Source organism: Cornus florida, unplaced genomic scaffold, assembly GCF_030987335.1.
Source record: "Cornus florida cultivar Cherokee Brave unplaced genomic scaffold, ASM3098733v1 CherokeeBrave_3.0.0_Hap2_Chr10, whole genome shotgun sequence".
Taxonomy (NCBI): domain Eukaryota; kingdom Viridiplantae; phylum Streptophyta; class Magnoliopsida; order Cornales; family Cornaceae; genus Cornus; species Cornus florida.
This window is the reverse complement of record NW_026775580.1, coordinates 108,155,875-108,164,006: the sequence shown is the minus strand read 5'-3', so window position 1 is coordinate 108,164,006 and position 8,132 is coordinate 108,155,875.

The window sequence follows — 8,132 nt, the reverse complement described above, 5'->3', positions numbered from 1 at the left end:
ATTCGAAGTCATTTAAGTGGGATCTTTTTGGCTGCCTCACGACCAGTAAAAATATGCCACGCGTAAAACAGTGCTTAAAATACTGTTATTATTATTACATGATATCGGACTCATCACTTAGACACATCTGTGTCAAAATTTTATTCAGTTGATTTGATGAAGTGTTGGTTTGTCACTCACGACTATATAATAAATTCTCGTTATTCAGAATATGAGAACTATATGCAAGAGGTTGTATGGATGAATGAACAGGAATCACAAACGGAGTTGGGGAACTCTAATCCCATCTTAGCTTTCCATATTTTTGTTCAAAATTATTTAATGAAACAAAATTTTAATTATTATAATTTTTTTTTCTATGCAAATAAGAAAAAGATTCAAATTATCAATTGAATTTGGCCGGTGTTTTGCTGCTGAGACACTTGGCACTGAAATAGAAGGAACATTGTAAGAAAGCATTTCTTTTTAGTATTTTATTACTCACATTTTGGATTGACTTGCAAACAAAGATGCAATATAACAATAGAAATGCGATTTGAGATAATATATAACTTAGGATTTAAAAGATGCATTGTGCAATCATCACACTTACAATTATTCAAAACATGTTTCATACAAATAATTCTCTTAAAATGTGATTCATTTGTTGATGTACATGTAATTTTTTTTGCTTATTATGTAATAATTGAATAAAGAAAGAAAATTAAGGATGGAATGGAACAAGAATAAAATGGTTATTCTTACTAAAGAGACATTATTCAATGTGTTCCTGTTAATTCAGAATTACAAAGAGTCAATAAAAAACAAACACAACCCCTAACATTTATTATATCTTCTTGGAAAGAAATAAAAAATTAAAAAATAACATCTATTATGTAAATTGGGAAATGGTAATAGAGAGTTGAGATAATGAGATGGATATGTTATACCATTCATTTTAAATTCATTTATATTGTATACGCCTTATATGTCACGTTATTAGTGTATTTATCGTTTTAAATAAAATTGGTCCACCTACTACCATGCTATATTTTATTAAGTGAGTCCACATTATCAACATGTACTTAATTCCGCTCATATTGAGTTTATATCGGGGTGCGTGTGTGTCTTTCATGATAAATTTTTAATATGAGTTGAAAGCAAAGTTGTACATTAGTTAAGAATCAATTCAAGTAATAAATTTACTCAGTAATCAAATTGTCTTTTATTTGTTGTGCTTTCAAATCAGGATTAAGTGGAGTTGATTCTTGATGTCAGCGAATCTAATTTATCACCGACATAAAAAAAAAACACAAAATTAATAAATAATGAACATGGCACTCAGTTTTCGTGCATCACTGTGTTACCTAATATGGATTATAACTTAGGTGATGTTTGATGATCATAAATTGTGTATTTATTTAATTAAGTATATTTGATAAATTATTTAAAAATAAGTCACTTATAATGAAGTAAGATTTTAAATGGGATGACTTCATTTATCTCTTAATAATTACTGTAATACTTTAATAAGTATTAAAGAAAATTAGCACTTAAATATATATATTTTACACAATTCTAGTTCAACTCCAACCCCTTCTAACATTCTCTTTCACTTGAACTCAGCTATTTATAACCGAACCATCTGGCCTCTCATTCTTCTTAATTACAGAGGAACCAATAATGGTTCAGACCCATACTCTATCTAGGTGGGACGTTTAGTATGACATCGGATCAATGACAAGTTTAGTTATAGTATCAATAGAATTTGACCTATAAGTAAGCTATTAGATAGTATTGCATATCTATTTATATATGTATGCCCAAATCATTCTCCATTCGGATTTGATGTGGAATAGTTCTCCTGTCACACTAGACTGGCTAACAAATTTGCACTTGAGCGTCGGATTCAAATTGCTTCTGATTATATAGGCATGATCCATTTGTCCCATGATATTCAAGTAGGACTCTAATAAATATATATATATATCTCGATTTGGATCAAATTATAAAGCTAAAACATTATTCATTTAATGCTTATCCACATCCAGATTCAACTGATGATAGATCATCGAGGTTCGGTTAGTTATACAGAAATAACAATAGAGAAAGTTTTGAACAATTGATAAGATTGGTTAGCAAGATTATGATTTTTTTTTTCTTTAGAAAAAAAAAAAAAAAAACCTTTTTATAACCACTTAACTTTTTCATGAAATTTTCTTATTAAAAAACACCATTTTTTTAATTTCTTAGAAAGTTTTATAAACTTACAATAATTATCTTTCTTAATTTCTCCTAATTTTTCTTAAAAAAATTTCATGTCTACGGATGGAAAATTTATTTTATTTATCTTTTATTATTATTTTTTCAGTATTTTATTTTACTTCCACTCTCACTTTCTATCTTTAATTTTTATTTAATCAAATAAAATTTCACATTTGAAGGAAATTTTTGTGCTACCCTTTGCTAACTTCCTAAGTAGTACCCTAACCAATGATATGTTTTTTTTCTTCCCGAAATCACAACATATCTGATTAAGCACAACTCAACCTCCGGTTTCATTTGAATTTAAATTTTGAGTTTTGGTAAATTTGAATCTAACTATGGAAATATTATTCACTTCTCTTTCTCACTCTCTAGTTTGTGTTTGTGGGCTTGATTTTTAGTTCAGCAAATCGAATGTCGCTTTGATTCAATTGGTTGCTGAGCAAATGTTGGAAAAGGTAAGCAATTGAAGTTTTGAATGTAGGGTACTTTCATATTTTTTAATTCCGTTTTTGTATGTGTGTGTAATTTTATATAGAACAATTTCCAGAAACAGTTCGTGCATACCCCATCTCTATATTTCTTTATATTTTCAATTGTTGTTTGTTGCTGCAATATTTTGCGACTCACCTTTATGAATGGATTTTGACTGTATCTTTAAGCTTCATTCACATCTGAAGTATTCATAATGAAATTTGAATGACAAAAAAATTTGTAGGGTTCTGATGACGAATTCAGTTGTATACTTTTTGCAGCAGTTCGAGAATTCTTCCCCAACTATATAATTGTGTACTTTGATAGTCTTTTGCATTTTAGCTTTTGGGGGCATTATGTGGTGTATCAATTTATTTGGTCATTTAGGGTTTCTCTTGAGTCTGGCTTTGTCACCAATTGTAAAACTTTTGCTGTTTGTTATCCTAAAGTGTTGAATGTACAATTGCTCGTATCAAAATGGGGGATTGGATGAAGCTTTATTAAGATTTTATTACACATTCTTGAATCAAACTAAGGCTTAATTACTAGGAAAGGGGCAAAAGATCGAGCATATATATGCAAACTCACATTACACTAGTAAAAGGGCAATGCAAGCAGATGTAGCAATCCTTCCATCGGAGTTACCTCAATGTAAGAGGGTCTTGGTACTCCGGTTAGGACTATAGACCTTTATGTTGGAATTTGGGTTTGGATCCAAACCGGGGCGAGCGTGAGTGTGCCTGACCTAGTTAGGATGATCCATCTCAGACCTGTCACCTTATCGGTTGGTTGGAGAGAGATACTTGGGGGTATTTCATAACCGCCACCCCCGGGATATTAAAGATTTTTCTCGGTTGTAAGTCTACTGTACCGGGAATTCCGGGGAAATAGTACCCATAACCGCTAGCCCTGGGATATTATAGATTTTACTAGGAACAGCAGTTCATGACTTTGCTGCTGGTGGAGTTGACGAGATAAGTTGACTCTTAGTGACTATATGCATGGCTGGCCTTTTCAAATGATGTTGCTGGTTTTTGAATTATGAGACAACAGGGGATACTTACTTTTGGATTACTTCTTTCTAGTAGAAAGTGGGAATCTGATGTTTTCGTGTGCTTGATCATGAGATGTCTTCAAAGAAACCAAGTCGGGACCTCATCATATACATGTTTAGAATTAGGTTTTTGCCATTTGATGTGTGCCTTGTTTTTGTTGTCTTCTTGGAAATCCTCCTTTTTGGTGAGTTCAGGCTTTTGGCTGCTTTGGTGGATGTGTCGTTGATTAATTTTTTGGTTTTCCTTTATTGCAGCTAAATCTGATGGGATAGGAGGTTGATATTGAATACAAAATAGACGGCTGGTTTTATACAAGTATGCAGAAAGAGGGAGAGTTGGGGGAAAAGTTAAAACATAAAAAGAAAAAAGGGATCACATCTTTTTAGCTTCTCAATACCCCCACATTGCCACAGAGTAGTGATTATCTTCGCAAGCTGCTAGTCGAATGTGTGTCCATAGGTGTATGACCCAATTTGAATTGCCAGAAGGGTTAGTTTTGCATGTTTTTGTTGAGTGTGTGAACCACCAAGCCTAAATCTCACTTTGGTAAGCTACTTTGCTTGCTTGAAAATGAAGTGGTCACGCTGTCAAGTTTTTTGCTGGTGGCTAGGAACTTTCGGGGAATCATGCTGTGGCTGGTGGGACTAATGTGTTGGCATTTCACGCTCGTGTTGCAGGTGAAGAGAAAAGCCTTGGGAAGAATGGGAAAATGGTTGGAGTGGTCTCCATTCTCTATGTTTATTGATCTTGATATTAATGATATACTAACAGCAAATTCAACTGATCACTCACACCTTGCTTTGTTATAACTTATTACAACAAACAAATCTGATCTTTCCAGTTAAATCCACAATCATGCATTATGCAGAAACTTGGCTTATATTATTATATTCAGTAATAGAAAAGACCAGTGACAAAAGGTCTATTTTGGCTGTCTGCTCACCTACATCTCTCAGGACCTGCTTTCCAATTTTATTTTATTTTATTTTTTATTATTATTATTTTTTTTTTTTGTGTGTGAGACTCAGAGAGTTCAGCAGCAGAATTAGTCAGTGCTTGCCTTTTTTTTTTTCCTTTCTTCTCTGTATTGATTTTCATTTGATTCAGTTGGCTTCTTTTATTTGATCTGGATATCCAGAATTCCTGTCTCTGTAATTACTAATTAGGAAACTGTTTGATAATGGTATCCTTTCTGTTTGTAAATTTGGGGCTTGTTTCCCTTTGTGTCCTCTCTCTCTCTCTACAGGGAAGAACTCCAGTTATTGGCATACTTTTCAAACATTATTCTTTGAACAAACCTGAGGCATGCCAAGAATTGATACAATTGAATGGTCATTTCTTGAACAAACCTGTCCTGCATATGTCAATCTCTGGGCAACAGAACACACTTTTTTTTCCCCTCCGCTTTTTGGGTCAAGGAACATGTTACCCTTAATTATACAAGTTTGTCTTGTGCCATTTTTTTGTGACACCAATAGAATAAAAATGGAACATTCTGGAGAAGCTTTGGGATGGTCTACTATTTGTAATTTACTAGGCATGTGGCATGATTCCAGAATTTGATCTAACATACCTCTAATAATATTAGTAAATTAAAAAATAATTAAGACTATAAAATTTATTTATAATTCTTGGAGTAGTCTTATAACCCTTGTTGCATAAAAGAAAAGCTACTATTTCATGAGTGTTGTTTGTAATTTTAACATTGCAGCTATATTGTCAAAATGGGCCGGGGTCATATGCACCAAATTATGTCGTTTTGGTGCATAGACATGAAGGCCAAAACGGATCCTTCGTTGGAGTTTCGCGCCGCTTGTTTTGAGTTCTGTGCTGTACCTCAAAATGGTGTAATTTTGTTGGACAACATCATGCACTCGACTCCTCCAAATAAGAGAGGACTCAGGCCATGAACCAAAAAGGTCCAAGAAACTGTCTTTAAAAACAGTAGATTTGAAAAAATATAATTAGAATAATTAAAAGTTGTAAGTTTGCTTATGAGGAAAAAAAAAAAAAAAAAAAAAAGGTTGCAAGTTTAACCGTATACACTAATATCGCATTAATTTTTTTTGCCTTTTTTTTCTTTAATTTTTTTTGCCTAGAGGATAGAAATACTTTGATTCTGGCGTTCGGCTATATGGAATTAAAAATTTGTAATTGAAATTGGTAGAATAATGGAATTGGAAAAAAATTTAATTTAATTTTGTGACTTATTTTTTTCTAATTCTACCAATTTCAATTTCAAGACTCTAATTATATACAGCCAAACATTATAGCGGATACCATTCTTAATTCCATCCCTGTGGTGTGTAGTCTGTGCTTAGCTATCTAAACAGAATATATAAATCAAACAACCATTCTTTTATCTTAACTGAGTATTACTGGTGGCCTTATAAGTTTTGTTGTGCATAGTCAACAAAAATTAAATTTTATAACAAGTCCCACTAGTTGGTATTTAAGTAAAGATCTTCTTTCTTAAGCAGGGATGGAGCCAAAATTTTTGTTAGGGGTATATTAATATATCATAAAATAAATTTCTTTGAAAAAATTTTGAAGGAAAAAAATTAAAATTTAATTGAATTTGAAGAAAATAAAGAAATAATAATAATAATAATAATAATATAGAAGAAGAATAAGAAGGAAAAGAATTGGACAGATTTTTTAATAAAAAAAAAAAAAAAAAATTAGGGAGTGGGGCCAGTTTAGAGTATTTTACCAAGCATTTACATAATAATAATAATAATAATAATAATAATAAATTAATTAATTAAAAATTAATGGGCCATGTTGGCTCGTTAAAGTTTGCAAGTCCTTTTAATTACAGATTCGCTGGTGCTAACTTGGTAAAGTTAAGTGCCGAATTGGCAATCACAGTTGCTCTATATTTTTGTTTTAACTCGGAACAAAAGTAAGATTTTTGTTTTGGTGTATTCAATACTATTTCGAGACATGTTTGGTAACTTATATTTGTTATAAGATTTTTGGAAGAAAAAATATGAAATCATATTTAGTAAAAAAATATTGTAAGTTTGAAAAATTAAATGGCTATTTGGAAAGATCATTTTAGCTAGAGTTTTTATTTATTTATTGAACAGTGCTTTTACAACAGTACGAAGCACCAAGCATACCAAGCTTCTGGTTTTATTTTATTTTTTGAAAACTTTTTGGTATTACCAAAATGCTTCATACTTTTGCTTTGATACAATACACTATCTGAAGCCAAAAAAAAATAACAGAAAAGAAAAGAAGCAAAAACAGTTGTCAAACCAACCCTATGATTATAATATAGTGTTATACCTCAAGCACCACAAATATATGTTAACCTATAAGACAGACAAAAAAAAATTCTTCAACATTAAAAATAAATAAATCATAGCAAAGATAGTGATGTGACATAAAAACACTAGATACAACTAGAAAATTCAATATGAAATGGACATTAATTAGTAAAGACCACACATAAATTATTGGGGTAGGACTCTCCATCAAGAAGGGAGGTGCATTAAGGTTCCCAACTGCTAAATGGAGCCGAGTTTTAAAGGCTATTGCGAACAAAGCATTCAATTAGCCATTTTATAGGGTAAACTTAATGTACCAAATATTAATAGCAAGTATTCTTGAGAAATTAAGCCATCGAAACATAAAGTTTTCACGCGCCGTGCTCATGATTTCACTCATGGTTCATATATATATTAACGAAGTCACTTTAAACAAAATAAAGTCAAAAATCAAGTCTATCTCAAATCTGTTCCTTATAATTTCGCAAACAAGACATATCATAGTTGTTTTGTTCTGTTGAATAGTTATAATTAAAAGCATACTTTTAAGTTCATGCTAAATGGCAATTTCTCTTCCTCGTGGAAAACAGAAAATTGCGTCAGCAATTTGTCGATCATTTACTTTCCGAAAAAAAAATAAAATAAAATTGTGGATCATTTGATATCTAACAACTACTCCAGCATTAATTCTTGGTCTCGTGCAGATTTTCCGGTTCCATTCAATATTGTATATTATTGACAATGCATAAATTGATGGTATTTTTATTTTATGAAAGTTTCTGAATGTTACATTAAATATTGTTTGGATCATTGAATATTCACTTTTGGTAGTATTAGGAGGTTACAACTTACAACTGCCTGTGTGAGATTATTCACAGTGCATAAATTAATGGTATTTTTATTTTATGAAAGTTTGTGAATTTTCCATTCAATATTGTTTGGATTATTGAATGTTCACTTTTGGTAGTATTAGGAGGTTACAGCTGCCTCATAATGTGTGTGTCTGTGTGTGAAAGAGAGATCGTACCTTGAGCAATCGAGTCCTATTGATAATATACTCCTATAACTTTAATATCTTGCAGCT